General features: G+C 48.8%; 1 long non-coding RNA gene across 1 annotated transcript; it reads left to right on the plus strand.

The window, feature by feature from the left end:
• The first annotated feature begins 3317 nt into the window (after nucleotides 1-3317).
• LOC109259653 (uncharacterized) lies at nucleotides 3318-16173 on the plus strand. The gene is made up of 3 exons (XR_002076733.2): nucleotides 3318-3693; nucleotides 6943-7067; nucleotides 13653-16173. It is a non-coding gene; the product is annotated as an uncharacterized LOC109259653 (long non-coding RNA).
• The last annotated feature ends 304 nt before the right edge of the window (nucleotides 16174-16477 follow it).

Genomic DNA, 16477 nt, shown 5'->3' on the forward strand with positions numbered 1-16477 from the left:
TGTCCCATGAAAGCCTTGCTCCCGGGGGCTGGCCCTCTGCCTCTCCTCCAAGACAGCTTCATGTACTCAGAACTAGGTATGACTTTCCTCTCTGACATAGTTTTTGGATACAGTGTCAGAAAAGGAACACCAGTTAGTGAGTGGGGATGCAGGGCCCAGGTCAGCCACTTGGCCCTCCCAGGTCACACCGTCCTCCCCTGCCCCGGGCAAACCCAGAGAAGAGTAGCTCAGAGAAACAGACCCATCCAACAGCTTCTCACCACAGCACACAGTGGGATGGCCGTGTCTCACGGATGAGGTATGACACTGTTATAAGGTAAAATCGTGACTTCCGTAAAAATATTCAAAAATGAACACGTGTTAAAGAATTCATTCTGCTCAAATGATATGACAGAACCAGGCAGATCGATGTTATAACTGGTTCAAAGGAAAAGTCAAAACAGCACAAATTTACATGGAGTAAGGGAATGTTGAGATGAATTGCAAATGAGGACAGAAGTGGGCTTTTTTTTTTTCCTGCCAACGTGGTGGGGGTGGGAAGAAGTGGAATCTACCAGATAGGACAGAATTTACATCCCTATCAACTACCTACGATTTGCAAAATAGCTTAAAGGCAGCGAACAGGGCTTGAATCTGGCAACCCTGGAGGGTGTGCTGTAGATGATAGTAACGGATGATTCAGTTTTCCACTGAAACACAAAATTGTTTCTACATGAAGTTTCGAACCCAGGGGAGACCCCATTCATTTGATTAGTGTTTCCCTAAGATCAGCTCCTTGGAGTGTACATCTCCCCCACCAGCCTTCCTCCCCCCACCCCGCACCCCGTCCCCCCCCCCCCCCCCCCCCCCGGCAGGTAAGGCTGGGAGCAGATGCTTATTTGACAATAGGTGAAAGGACGGTTGGGTTATTTGACAATAGGTGAAAGGACGGTTGGGGACTTGGGTTCTAGATGTGACTAGTCATTAACTAACAGCAGCAACAGCATGGCCTGGCTCAGGTCACCTAACTCTAGGTCCCTTCATTAAATGAGAACAGACAACTACGGGGGGGGGGGGGGGGGGGGGGGGGGGGGAGGGGCTTAAGGTTTCTCTAGTTCGAAAGTTCTAGAATTCTGGGGAGTAAGAAGCTGGTGTTCATAAATCTTAAACTAGCCCAAGGACTTCTGGCAAGAACCTAAGAGGCAACCCACAGACTGACTGATTCACTGCCCCCCCACCCCCCAAGTCAGTCACTGCCCCTGCTCAATGGCAAGTAGGATACTATCTTTGGGTTCCTCCTTTGTTTGGTATTCTTACCCACTCCCTCCCACCACTCTTTAACAGTTTAGGGCCCCTGACCAATACTGCAGAGACCTGGTTCACTGGCTGAGAAGATCTCTTCCCCTTTTTCACATGGTTTTCCAGAGAGTGGCTGCAGAGCGAAACCACGCACAGATCTCTCTTCTTACTCGGCGTTTTCCCCCAGGGCGGGCCGGCTGCACAGGCTCCACACGTGGCAGGCGGAATGGGAGACATCCAGAGAAGGCTCAGGGAGGCTGCACACCCGGGCCAGCCACGCACCACCCCGGGGATGACCAGGGCACGTGCCACCTAAGGGGCGCGCCCAGCAAGGCCCCAGGGGCTCCTCAGTGGGCCCCCACGGCCCCCACGGTCGCCGCCGCCACCGGGCAGGAAAAAGTGTGAGTCACCCCGGGGGTGGCATGCCCAAGGAGCAATTAACACGACGGCTCTCCCACGCGGCTCTCCTGTGCCCAGGGGCTGGGCCAGCAAACAGTCCCTCAGCCCTTCCTCCCCGCCCGGGGAGTCTCCTGGCCTCCGGAGCAAGGGGTAGGAGGAGCCAAACCCGAGAGGGGGAAAAAGAATCTAGTTTCCAGTCGCTCCAGCCCTAAATTCTCCCTGAGACTGCCAGAAAAGATGCTAATAAAAGACCAGTTGTGTGGCCAGAGTGTTTTCTTCGGACTTCTGCCCGGGGAACGGGAGAGGAAGCCCACAAGCGAGGTCACCAGTCCCATCCTATGGCAACACCTTTTGCTCGCTACTGACCCCCTCCTGGGGTGATGGGGACAGCCAGTGGCGGGCTGGGAGGCAGCAGAGAGCAATAGGATTCACCTGGACACAACTATTGGGTTCTTTTTTTTTTTTAATTTTTTTTTCAACGTTTTTTATTTATTTTTGGGACAGAGAGAGACAGAGCATGAACGGGGGAGGGGCAGAGAGAGAGGGAGACACAGAATCGGAAACAGGCTCCAGGCTCCGAGCCATCAGCCCAGAGCCTGACGCGGGGCTCGAACTCACGGGCCGCGAGATCGTGACCTGGCTGAAGTCGGACGCTTAACCGACTGCGCCACCCAGGCGCCCCACAACTATTGGGTTCTTAAACCCAGCCTCTGTGGGAGGATGCTTACCTAAACTTCAGGCCACAGACTCCGAGGCTCTAATTTTGGCAATTCTCTTTCCTCCAAGGGGCCCCAGAACCTTTCACACGGGACTTCTCTTTTCCCTGAATCTCCCCAACGTTTTGTCCTGGGGAAATGGAGGGGGGGGCATTGAGGACCCTTAGGAGAATGAAATGAACATAGTTAGGTGTTAGCAATGTGACCCTAACAGCAGAGCAAAGGGTGGATTTGGGGGCAAGGCTAAGATCAGCCAGGGATCCTTAACAGTTCTTTAGGTTATTGTAGGCGCTGACTCTGGCTTTAGCAAATACCCCTTCGAAAGACCTGGAGGGGCTGCGGGAGGGCAAGGGTACTAAATGGAAAGAAGAGGATAGGGCCTCCTGATGGGATGGGTGCGGTGAGGCTGTAGAGGGAGAGAGCAGACTAGCACCACTTCCCCCCTCCACACCCTTCTTTCTCCGAGAGAGTTGATTTTTGCTGACAAAATAAATGCTACATCCTTCTGGCAAAACAGGACTCTAAGCGGAAGGGCAAGTGTGAGACGCAGAAAAGAGAACGCATGTTGATTTGATGTTGAGAGATGGGTTCATTGACGTGACTGAGAAGGACTTTGGCATCAGTCTGTTCAAAGGCCAGCTTGGCCTCTGCTGAGCTGTGACCTGATATGAGATGCTTTGTCTTTCAGCCTCGGTTTCTTCACCTGCAGAGAGACTACAACACCCACCCCATGGGGCTTTAAATTTTTTTGTTTTTAATGATTGAATGATTTCCATTGCTTAGTGCCTGGTAGTTCAGGACACAAATGCTCAAAAAAAAAAAAAAAAAAAAGAGTAATAGGCAACCGAATGCTATAAAAATAACTGCATTGATTGTTACTATGAGCCAGACATTATATTAAGCATTCTACATAATCTCATTTAATCTTCTCAATAGCCCCATAAGGTTGGTATATTATGATCTCTGGTTCACAACTGAGAAAAGCGAAGCACAGAGAGAGCTTAAACACCTGACCAAAGTCACGCAGCTGATAAGCCAGGACTCAACTGTAGATCTGACTCCAAAATCACAGACTTTAACAATCACACTGATGACTTCACAACACATAAAGGTCAGGGCACAGAAAACAAGTCTTGGCCTGAGCTACAGATTGAGGAGTTGTCAGGATTTGGTAACAGTCGAAACCATATTTATAGATGGAATTATCCGAAAGAAGCGAATACAATTGAGGAGAGAAGGAAAGACCAATGTTTCCAGTGCAAAGAAAGAGAAGAAACAGACCGAACGGGAACAGCCAGAGGTAGGAAGGGGTGCGGCCAAGGGAGGAGGGCAGGCTTCAAGGAGGGGTTGGTCAACAGGAGCGCTGTGGGCAGCCAGCTGTGGCCTGAGAGGAGCCCCGTAATGGGTCCTTTGAGATCTTGGCAAGAGCAAGGGTGAAGCAGAGGCCAGGCTGACGGGAAAGTTAGAAACAGGCAGCAGATGAGACTTGGAGGGAGAGTGAGAGAGGGTGATCGCTATAGGTGGGTGCAGAGGGAAGGGGGGTGGCCTCTGGATTTCTGATGAATGCACTGAGATGGAGAAAGGCTTCTTCTGGCAGCAGGAAAGGAGATGCATTCTGAGGATGCAGGAGAATGGGGGGCTTTCTGGCTGATGGTCTCTCTTTCCTCTGTGAAATTGGAAATCAGCTGCAAAGGGAGTACAGTGGGAGCCCGGTGGGCAATTTGAGAGCCATGGTGAAGATTGCAAGCCAGTGCTGTGGAGAAAGGGGGCAAATGCTGTCAGGCTAGCCAGACTGGGTAATAGGACCGCCAAACCCGGGTAACCTGCTGCAGAGGTTAGAGACTGTGTGTTGGGAATGGCCAATGGCCTTATTTTGGGGTGCATTTCCCAACAACTTCAACAGCCCCTGATAGGGTCACCCACCATCCCAGTTTACCCAAGGTGGTTCTAGTTTTAGTACTTGAAGTCTGGGATCCCAAGATTTCTGTTAAAAAGAAAGAGGAGGGAGGTGGCCGTTGAGGGCAAAGCCAACAGTGTCCATCAGAGAGGCAGCAGGGGGCAAGTGGGGTCTGAACGCCATTGTAAAAACTATTCAACTGTAGGTTTTCACCTGCTCAAATTCTCCCTGTTTCTCTTCTGCCTGAGATATGTTATATACTCACTAGCTCTAACCAGTGTTGTAGCAAACCTGTCATTTCTTCAGAAAAATCCTCTATCCAAGCATGTCAACCGCCTGAGCCTCGAACACACTTTGTACTTTCTCATTTTCTTGCCTTTCCCAGTCCTTGGAATATAATAAACCCCTCCCCACCCCCCCCACCCCCACCTACCCTCTAACAGGTAGCCAGACCCCACCATCCATCAGAGCCTGGCCCAAACCTAATCACTTGGTCTATAACCACATAATATTAGTGCCCTGAAGAACTTTAAGACCATCCAGTCCAGTATCATGTGTCTTCAGGGATCTCCCTGTGTAGACATAGCTCCTGGAGAGTGGGTCCAATTTTACACTTCTCAGGGGTCCTCTTAGCCCCCAGCACAATGACTGATACACACAACACATGCTCACTAAGTACTTATCGACTGACAGATTAATCAATAAATGCTCACAGACTGAGGAGTGAGTGCAGCCCGCCTTGCTTTTTGAATCTGCAGACAAGCTCTCAGGAGAGAGGGCTGAGGAAGGTGGGGAGGAGAGGCTGGCTGTGAACCAAGGAGGCGCTGCTGGGCAACCCTGGGATGTCGGGGTGGGAAAAAGAGCAATTACATAGCCGAAAGCCGCAGAAATTCTCACCCCTCAAATGGATGCATTAAATGACAAATTATAACCCTTGATTGTCTTCTATAATACACTTTGATATCACCTCTGCTAAAGGAACTGTGCCCGCTGCCACACCCCTCACTGGCCATTTTTATCCCAGCCCTTAAGGTTGGGATCTTTGGTGGGAGGGAAATGAACAGGGATCCTTGGACTGGCCCAGGGAGACCTCTCTACGAAAGCTGCCTTTCTGGGCCCTGAGAGGGGTGGGAGCCCCGGGCTGGGAGAGGCACTCTTCATTCTTGATGGTGGCAATGCAGCAGGAGGAGGTCTGGACCCCCCGTGATTATTCTGGATTTCCAAAGAGCCTGGAAGATCCTGAGGATTCTACTCTAAGATCTGAGGATTCTTCACGGTTAGGTCTCGTTTCAGTGATCAGTGGTCCTGGCCAGGCTTGTGGGTGTTGACAGTTCATCAGCCAGCGAGCAAACGCAAACATTTACCGAGGGCCCGCTTATTGGGGGACAGCACAACAAGCACAGGAAAGAAGCCCCACGAGGAGCTCACAGAGTAAGTGAGGCCTCGACACCCACAACCATTAGCAGATATGACAATAATGATCTGTGCGGTTCGACTGCCCTGGGCTTCTGAGCCCCAGCCGCCTTCCAATTCTCTTCAAAGGCTTCACAGCCCCAGCCACTGGGGAGGGTGCCACCAGGTAGCACAGGAAGAGGTCACTTCTCGTTTTGAGGATGGAAGGGGAAAAACGGAGTAGCAAGGCCATGTTCCTGCCTTAGGGGGCAGCCAGCTTGACAGGAGGAAACGAACCTAAAGAGAAAAACATACGAGGAGGCACCAGGCAGGGAGAGACAGACAGATGGAGTTTAAGTCTCTAGCTGACCAGCATCCTCCCAGCCCCCCACCTCCACCCTGAGACCACAGGATCTAGCTTGGAAGTTTCCTCAGGTTGGTTATGATGGGAAGGACATGCTACCCCAAAATATGGCATCTTAGCATATTGAATATTTTAGCCTGAGGGAACTGGGGAGAAAAAAGCAGAAGCAGGAAAGTCACTCCCAGTGCCACCCTCCCCTCCACCGCCCCCCCCCCCCACCACCAAGACTGTTCCCTGAAACAAATCATAAAACCCTCATGTGCAAGGTGCCCTTGCTATACTCAGAGGAAAGTGGCATCCTTTTTTTGTTTATTTATTTATTTTGAGAAAAAGAGAGGGAGAGAAAGAGAGAGAGATCGTGAGTTGGGGAAGGGCAGAGAGAAAGGCGGGGAGAGAGAGAGAATCCCAAGCAGGCTCCATGCTGTCAGCTCAGAGCCTGATTTGAGACTTGAACTCATATACTATGAGATCATGACCTGGGCTGAAATCAAGAGTCAGATGCTCAATCAGCTGAGCCACCCCAGCACCCCAAAAGAAGCATCCTTATCTCTGATGACGAAGGGACACCAAGAAGAACCCTACAACGAGGCCTTACTAAGTTTCCCCCCAGTTTACTACAATACCTCATACTCCTCTACTCCTTTATCTTACTCCTCTGTGACTGTCCACTCTTCGTCAAACCTAGCATAAAATACTCAGGTTTCTTCAGGTCTTCATTTCCTTATGAAGGTTCCTGTGTCACACAAGACTTAGATGAACTAAATCTGTATGCTTTTCTGCGGTTAACCTGTCTTTGTCAGTCTAATTTTCAGACACGGCCAGGGGCCCTAAGAAGGCTGAGGAAAATGCTTCCGTTCCCTAGTCATCTGCTTTCCCTGCTTTTTATTTTTCACCAGTGCAAGCCGGGTGCCCACACTTGTAGTCAAAGGAGCCCCAGGAATGGACACAGCAGTGTTCAGTGAGGGCTGGAGTGATTCTGGAGGATGGCCTTGAAGGATGGAGAGGAGAGCGAGCGGCCCAGGTGAGGAGGAGGAAGAGGAGGAGGAGAAAGAAGGCTCTACAGAGACAGGAGCAGGGATAGTGGCCACACAGGCCAGAGGGTGGGTCCAGAAGAGTGCTGTGGAGGTTGGGGGCCCGTGGGGCAGAGGGCAGGAGTGAACTCTCTCTCCACGGGTCCTGGGGCAGGGAGCTTGGGTTTCTGCTGGTGAAGGCAGGGCCCTGAGCTCTGCAGGAGGCCAGCAGCTGTCTGACTGGCCGCACACTTCCTCTCTCCACGGTAATCCCTTTCCACTTTATAAAGCAGAGCTGGGACTGCACACTCACATTACACCGTGACTAACCAGCAGTCCGTCCTATAGCTGGCGTTATTTCATTTTCGCATTCTGTCTGCATCCCCTCCAACCATTCTATTCTTTCGACTGGCTTCTAAGCCTCAGCTTTTCTTACTTCCCATTTTTAAAATGTCTCGAAGCTTGCTCATGCTTGAGATTCTCGCCCTGGGGAGGAGTGGCAGCTGAAGGACCCTAAGTCTTACTTTTCAGCATCTGTACTGGACGCCCTAGCCCAGCAACTTTAGAATTTCAAACCAGACAAAGGCAAGGTTCTGGATGTTCTCATGGCAACCCTGATTTACATCCCAGAAGGAGCCTTCTGGATCACCAACTGGATCCCGGGGGGTGTTCGCTGGGCAGTGTTTTCATCAGAGGCCTGCTTGCCAGCCACCTCTGAGATCCGCTGGGGCCTGAGACAGCCGGCCTCCCCTCCCTGCCCCACCCAACCTCTGACTCTTCTGACCTTGCTTCTTCCTGCTGCACCAAGTGGGGCCAGCCACCCTCCCGGACTCAGTCCTCTGTGACTCAGTGGAAGCCAGTGGCCACTTCCCCCCACCCCTCCCACACTCACATTCCAATGGCCAGCTCACTGGCTTCCTGGCACTCGACCCACACCCACCAGGCCTCTGCCTAGAGTAAATAGTCATCTCTTTATGGGATGGTTTACCAGGGTCAGGGCCAGCCCTGTATTGGAAGGGGTCACGTGTATCTTAGCCTCTGAGTGCATGTCTTTCTTTCCACAGCTAACAGCTGACCTCTGTGAATCTTCCTTTTGACCCCTGGCTGACCTGGGACATTTTGTTTAAGGGAACTAAAGACTTAGTCCTCAGTATCGTAGCTAGCCTAGTGCTAGTTCAATACATTTGAAGAAAAGAGGGGTTTTTTGTTTTGTTTAGTTTTTTTTAAGAAAGAGATTAATACATGGAGGGTAATTTAGGGGTACCCAAGGCTTCCCCAGCACCTGACAGACCCTGTACCTCCATGAGGGTTCACTGGGGCCGAGTTAAAGGTGGGGTTGGCAATACCTGGGCTGAAGCCTCTGCTCTTTCACTCCAAGGTCTCAAGGGCATTGTGTGACTCACCTGAGCCTCCTTTCCTCACCTGTATGCTGGGTATGGTAGTTCCATTTTTCATCACTCCAGGATGTACAGTTTTTTACCTTTTAATATCCCTGGAACTGGGCTATGGCAGGATATGTCTTCCAATCGATACAGAAATAGGGAATTGTAATACTGTTTGCTACAATGCCCCTCTCTACAGGAGCATGCATCCCATCTGCTGAGCTGGGGGGAGTGGCCCTGTGACTTGCTCTGGCCAATGGGGTGTGTAAGGAAGTGTCATGTGTCACATCCTGGGTGAAGCTTTAAAAGACAGCTAGTGGGGCACCTGGGTGGCTCGGTCTGTTAAGCGTCCGGTTCCTGATTCTGGCTCAGTTCATGATCTCACCGTTCGTGAGTCCAAGCCTCACGTCAGGCTTGTGCTAACTGTGGGGAGCGTGCTTGGGATTCTCTCTCTCTCTCTCTCTCTCTCTCTCTCTCTCTCTCTCTCTCCGCCCTTCCACTGCTTGGGTGAGTGCTGTCTCTCTCTCAAAATAAATAAACTTTAAACAAACAAACAAACAAACAAAAAAGGCAGCAAAATTCCAGATAGAGGCTGTCCCAGGGTGAAGACAATGTGGGGCCAATGGGCATTTAAGGGGAGAGAGGAACATAAGCCTCTTTAGCCATTGAACTTTGGGGTTCTGTTTTCACAGCACACTCTTCCATATCCTGACTGGTATTGCATCTTCCAGGTAATTGACAGATTTTTTTTTCTTTCTTGACGGTGCGTAATGACGCAACTCCCAAAGGACGGTAATGTCGACTCAGTGAAACACGGAAGTACCTCTCCCAGACCAAATGAGTTAATCCCTGAGCACAATGCTTGCCTACAGTAAGCGTTTGATTCATGTGTGCCATTGTTCTATTTCTAGCCCTCTGCACATGGCCAGTGTTCATTATAGGTTTGGAGTAATCTGATGACACAGAAAGTTGACAGCCCCCTCAGATCCCTTGTGGAGTGAGAAAGGGTATAAGTAAGTTCAAGTAAAGTGTGGCTTGGGCACTTGCTTTGAGGGTATAGGTGTTTTCGACAGCCTTCCCGAAAGCCAGCCATTAAAAAAGCCACTTGTTTTGGTAGGTAACTAGGAATGCTGATTTTTTTTTTTTCTTCTTGTTAATTAACAGTTTGTCACCTGGGACATGAGAAGGTGGGAGAAATGACTAAATCGTGGGATGGCAAGTTTTTGGTGCAACAAAATAAATTCCATACTCTTTGTAGATGGAGCAAAAATTAACAGTCTTGAATTTCTGCGGAACTGGGTACGGGCTGCAGACCCGGTCTGAAGAGATCAGACTTCCAGCTAATTCTTCACCTTCTGTATTATACCCCTGTGCTTTGGAACAGCTCTCTCCAGGAATTTTATAGCCAACTCCTGCAGACCTGAGGGCAGGGAGAGAGCTCTGGATGCGGGGCTGAGCCAAAGCACAACCATGAGGACGGGCAGGTCTGTCCCTGGAAAGGCCCACCCCTTGGATATCTGCTCACCCGCAGCTCCTGGTGCTGCCAGCCTCCTGCTTCACTTCCTCCACTCAGGAAGATGACAAGTCATTTGTCCTAAAGCGTTAGTGACGTAGGCATTACTTCCTCAGGAGCATTTGCATCTTAAAAGGGAACCTAGAAAGTTAAAAAGGAAATTACAGGTCAGGTTGTAGGGTTGTGTTAGGTGTCTGTTAATTGCAAGAAACAGAAATTCGCTCAAATTGGCTTACGTTCATTTTTTTTAATCTTTTCTTTTTTTTTTTCCTTTTTATCTTAGTGCGAGTGGAGAGAATTTTTTTTTTAAGTTTATTTATTTGGGAGAGAGAGAGCAGGGGAAGGGCAGAGCAAGAGGGAGAGAGAGAATCCCAAGCAGGATTCACGTTCTCAGCACGGAGCCCAATGCGGGGGCTTGAATTCGTGAACCTGGGATCCTGACCTGAGCCAAAATCAAGAGTCAGATGCTCAATCTACTGAGCCACCCCGGTGCTCTCAAGCTGGCTTAGGTTTAAAAGAAAAGGCTCATTAATAGGAAACTGGCATTCACATGAAACTTGATTGCAGATAGTACAGTTATGACCTCGAGGGAACAGAAATGTTCTCAGGTAGCTGCCGTCTCCAACTCTCTCTCACTCTCCAGGGTTCCATGGTCTCTCATCTCTCCTGCCTGTGTCTACTTCAATCTTTTCTCTCAGCAGACTGCGTGAAAAAAACATGCAGTTATCAGCACACGGCCCCATAGTGGCTGCCCTAAAATGGTGGCCTCAGAACCTCACAAGTGTGTGACTTTCTATGTCAAGCCTCAACACCGACTAACTAGAGTTTTTCTAACCTAATTCCTAAGTCCTGAGAGGGAGGACCTGGCTTCATATAGCCCATAGGTGATTCCAATTGGGCCAGTTTCTCTAAAAGACAGCATGGTTCATGTGTCATACCAAATTTGGTTCAGCAGCATGTGGCAGAATACCAAAATAAGAGCAGCTTAATACATGGAAAAGTATTTATTTCCTATCTAAGAGTTGAGCAGTCCAGGGACTGGTATTAGTGTGGCCTCTTGATCACTATCTTGGTATGTGGCTAACATCCTCAAATTTACCTCATGATCCAAGATGGCTGCTGAAGCACCAGTCATCACATCACATTGGGTTGCAGGCTGGAAGGAAGAAAAGAAAGACTAAAGCTCTCTCTCACTTCCTGCTGAGTCAAATCCCTTTAAGCAGCCTTATCAGGAGTCCCACAGAACACTCCTGCTTACATCATTGCCAGAATCTAGTCACATAGTCACACCTGACTACAAAAAAAAAAGTCTAGGAAATGGAGGAGTTTTTGTTCTTGTTTTTGTTTTTCTCAGCCACAGTCAGGAAGGAAACATAGAACGTCTTCAGTATGGTTTTTTTTTCTTTCTTTCTTTTTTTTTTTTTTTTTTCAGTATGTTTTTAAGTTTCCTTTCTCTGTAAGAAACGTAGGCCACTTTGGAAATTTAAAAAATAAGTAAAAGAATCACTTTGGAAAAAACAAGAAAACCCTGAAAAAGTAAGGTCAGCGTTTAACCCAGAGGAGTAGTATCTGGAGGTGGAATTTCAGGCATCAGAGAGATAAATGGTGGTGTTTTAGAAGTGGGAGTAGAGACCTTGCCAGAAACCCTTGTCATTCCACGTGAACATACGGAAGGCCTACACAGTTTGTGTGAGAGTCTTGTAGGCATGGATGTCCATCCCCTTCTCTACTTGAAGCCAAAATTGGTCTACGTGTCTGTCCACCTTTCTCGTCTCCATTTGACCGTGTTATTCATGGAACATAATATTCACGGTCCACTCCGATGCGGTTCTCTCTTCTTCTCCCCACAATCACCCCAGTGCAGCTACTTGAAAACTCTCTCCAAAATGTAAGGCAACCCTGTTACTCTGCTGATTATATCCTTCCCAGGCTCCCTGACCAAGGCAGGGAAACTCTCTCCCTATGGAGCCCCTTCCCTTATTTTCAGCCCTGACTTCTGCCTCCTCCCTTTCCCCAGATCCAGCCTTCAAGAAGCTGCTCCCTGGGATCCTCTGAGCCTCCTTTGTCTACTAAACAAATTCCTACTTTCTCTTCAATCCCCTGCTCAAACCCACCTCCTCTGTGAAGCCTTCCTTGATTGCCCCCAGGCACAGCCCTTTTTCTCGTTCTTTTGTGTCCCTGTGACCCTTTGTGTACCCATCTCTGCCTGTTTCTGTCAGCAGGCCTCTCTTCTCCACCAGAGCATGAACTTTTTCAGAGAAGGTACTGGGCTTTATTCCTCTCTGTGCCTTGGTGCCAGGCACAAAGCCTAGCATGACCTAGGTACCCAGTGGAAGGCAGTTACAAAGCAGTAGACCATAACAAGCACAGACTCTGAGTTCAAAGCCAGGCTGGGCTACTTACTGTGACTTAACATCTCTATGCCTCTTCCTATAATTTCCCTTCCTGTAAAAAAAGGGGAAAATGATACTTCTTATCCCACAAGTTTTTGTTGACATTTACATGAGGAGACATATACAAAGGGTTTGTCGCTTGCTATGTGTAAGTTATTACCATTACCTTTACTGTTTCTGAGGGCACACATAGCCCTCCTCCTCCTCAGCTCAGTGATTTTGATTAGGCAAGACTATCCCTCTGAGAGATGCAGGCTGATGTTACTGAAAGATATTTTGTGTCAATGACACACTGGCATGTTGACTTCCTGGAGAAATTCAGGGAAGTTACAAAACTCCATCTCTGTGCTTGAACGCGCTTGCATATTTCCTCTGCTCTTGTCCATTTGCAGGGAGCACACTGAGTAACCCAGAGGGTTGGAAAAGTCTCGGCTGGAAAGGGTTAATCCCAGAGCCTTAGAAGGAATCAGGCCCTGGGGAAAGTGGGGTTTCTAGCGATGATGGAGAATGAGGCCTTTCTGCATCCATCTGAGGTGCTGGGAGGCATCGCCATGGTGATGCAGAGTGTGGGTCCGCTTTCCATTTATGTGGGGCTTTTTATCTCTCCTGTGCTGGTGAGGTTCAGTTAAACTACATTACGATGAAACGAGGCACAAAGGGAAATGCTTTGTTCAGCCAGGGTGGCATGAGAAGTTATTGGACAGGCAGGGACTTGAGCCCTGATTCATGCAATAACAAATATTTATGGAAGGAGTCTGTTCTGTGCCCGACCCAATCCCAGGTATGGGGACTCGGCAGAGAACGAGTCACCTCTAATGGGGACGGCAGGCAATAATCAAAGGAGCAAATACATGCTATATCTCACTGATTCTAGGGTGCCCCTCCACTTTAAAATGTCCGAAATCAGAGTTCATGTGTCCTATAATTAGCGGTGGTCTTAAGAACATTTTTTTCTTTCACAGTGATACATAAGACGATGCTGCATTTTACAACTGATGGCATCTGCGATTTAATAGAATACAATAATATGTTTCAGGGAGTGGCCTCCTAACCCTCCTCGATGCTGCTTTATTTCCCTTCTGGGCAAGTTATAGTAGAAACTTGAAGCCTGAAATGGACAGTGATTTCTCTGACTGATATATTTCTGGAACTTCCTTAGAAATACTCAGCTCTCTCAGTTATATTTCTGTGATCTACTTTACTTTGAAACCAGTAAAGATCCTGCCTATAACAGTAAAGAATTTGTTTGGCTGCAAATGAGAAGAAAATCCAACCAATGTTGACTTACGCTAACTCGTTTAACCCTAGGGCTGGCACAGCTGCTGAAATACGTCATCAGATACCCAGGCCTCTTCTGTAATTTTGCTCTACCATCCTCGGCTCATGACTCTAGTCCTCATGGTCACAAAATAGCTGCTGCAATTCCTGGCCTCACAGCAATGCTCCCAGTGGGAAGAAGGAGGAAGGGCAAAGGGCTCATTGGTCCTTTTGTTTTGTTTTGTTTTTTTCAAGTCAGGGAAACAAGCTTTTCCAGAAGTCTCACTTCGCTGACTTTACCTCCATCTCACAGGTCACTGTGATGTCCCACGCTCACCCTGAGCTAGAAAGGGTGATGAAAAAGACAGTTGTGGATGAAGATGAGAAGCAACAGTATCTGCTCTGCTGAAGAAACAACCATGCAGTTCTATGAGTGCGTCGCACATATGTGTGGGATAACACTGGTGGTGGGAATCAGAAGGAAGAGGGGATACGTTTCCCACTCCTGAAGGGAAATCACTAGACAGATTTGTCTCACCTGAGAATGCGACAGAAGCCAGTTAGTACACATTGAGACAGAGCCTGGGTTTCTTCACACTTGTCTCCAAATATCCAGCCAATTTGAGAAACAGGGTGACCTCATGGACCCTGGCCACACGTTACTACCAAATAAGGCGGACATAAACATTTCAGATCAAGGTGATGAACCTCTAACTGACAGAGGGTCCATTCTTGCCAGAGAGACTGAAATGACTCCAAGAAGACAACAGAAAACAAGGACACAGGATTGCTAGATGGGGAGCTTCATGAAAGATGGAAAAAGTCACCTTAACCACACATGTCTTGAAGGCAGGCCTCTGGACTTGGGTAAGGCCCACCCAGGTCCTCCCATCAAGGGGAGGGGGAAGGGAGGCTGGATCAGAGGAGGGACCCTGGGCACGGGGGTTGGCTTTAGGGGAAACCAGCACATGAACAAAGGTGTTACCCTCTGACTACCTTCTGTATCAGTCTGATGGTCTTGCTTTTCGAGTGTCTTTTCGTCCTAGGCGTGGCAACTGACACGTCAATATCATTCCTTTTGGAAATGGTAGAAAAACTCTACATACTCACAGAATATACCGGTGTCCGCAGAAGTAGACTGCACAAATGGCCACAATCTTTCCTCATTCCCTTTGTAAGCACCACTTTGCAAGATGACTGCTCAGCAGCTCCCACCAACAGCAACAGCCTGTTTCTCCACTCTTTGAATTCAGGCTGTGCTAGTGACTTGCTTTGCCCAGGACAGTGCAGTAGATAGCGTGTGTTCGGTTCCCAGTCTACGCCTCAGGAGAACGCGCCTATTTCTCTCTGGGAACTTGCGTGAATGGGCTGGGCTAGCCTGCCAGAGAAAGAGGGGCCACGGTGTGCAGAGGAGTGGCCCCAGCGGAGCCCATCCTAGACCAGCTGACTGCAGAGAGTGAGCGAGCCAGCCTAAATACGCCGAACTGCAGAATCATGAGCTAAATAATGGTTGTTGTTTTAAGCCACTAAGTTTTGGACGGTTAAACAGAAAGAGCTAACTGATACACTTCCTATGTGCCAGCCACTGGCTATGTACTTTATGTCATTGTCCTATTTCTTTTTACTAGATTAGTACCTATCAGTGTGTAGAATGTTTGTGAGGGAGACATAGCTCCCAGCCTGCCCCTCAGTTTGCTTCTGCCTATTCTTCCATTCTGATTGAATTTCTGTAGAGTCATTTGCTCCAAGGGGCTCTCAGGCTCTGACAAAAGGATGGGAATGTTCTGTGATAACCCCCTATCACTCCTTAGTCTCTTGTCACTTAAAGGTGTGTGGGGTTAGGGAAGTGGCACTCCAGCTGGAATCCATCCAACTTCTCATTCTGCAAGCCATTCTTTTGGGAGCTTTCTGGCTGTTTTTAAGCATATGCAGGTTCTGAGATGTCAGAGACCAAGAGATGATCCCTTAGTGCACTTGTCACACGGTCCTAGGGCACCAAAGGAAGAATGTAAGATACTTGATACTTTCTATGCAGAAAGAAGTGGGAGCAGATGAAAGGTAGTAGCTTAAAGCCTTTGGCAGGATGACAGTCACCAAAGCAGTGACCATGGTAGGTGCCAAGCCAGGGCAGCCTCACGCCGAAGAGGGAGAGACGGCCTCAGGCTGGTGGTGCTCCTGCCTGGGTAGCCACACTCCTGGGTGGATATCCTCATTCTGGATCTTACTGTGGGATGCTAGGCACAGTTTGCCGCAGCCCCTTGGGGTAACAGACACTTATTTAAAGTCAAGGTGTCTGCCAAAAGATAATAGCTTTAAATGTAAAATTACAAATCATTATGGGTAATGTGATGCAAATTGCAATAGAAGCATTGGCAGTATTTTACTTTGATTTCATTTTTGCTTTTCTTACACTGCCAGCCAGGTCTAAAGTTGCTGCGAGAGACACCTTATTTGCACGCCATTTACCTTTTGGCCCTGGCACTGATATTGTCCACTCAAGGAGGACATGAGTGGAGGCCAAGGAAACTGTGGAGGAGCCCTCCTATCCTCCTATCCTATTGGGTAGCCCAATATCCAAACTGTGGTTATTTCTTTTTTCTTGTTATTTTTTTTAATGTTTATTTTTGAAAGAGAGAGAGAGAGACAGACATAGCACGAGTGGGGTGAAGGGCAAAGGAGAAGGAGACACAGAATCTGAAGCAGGCTCCAGGCTCTGAGCCATCAGCACAGAGCCCGACGCGAGGCTCGAACTCATGAACCGTGAGGTCATGACCTGAGCCCAAGTCAGATGCTCAACGTACCGAGCCACCCAGGTGCCCCAAACTGTGCTTATTTCAGAGAAACCCAGTTTTCACTTTTTTGGTGTTGGTGTCTTC

Source organism: Panthera pardus, unplaced genomic scaffold (genome assembly GCF_024362965.1).
Source record: "Panthera pardus isolate Hobbes unplaced genomic scaffold, ASM2436296v1 HiC_scaffold_25, whole genome shotgun sequence".
NCBI classification, from domain to species: domain Eukaryota; kingdom Metazoa; phylum Chordata; class Mammalia; order Carnivora; family Felidae; genus Panthera; species Panthera pardus.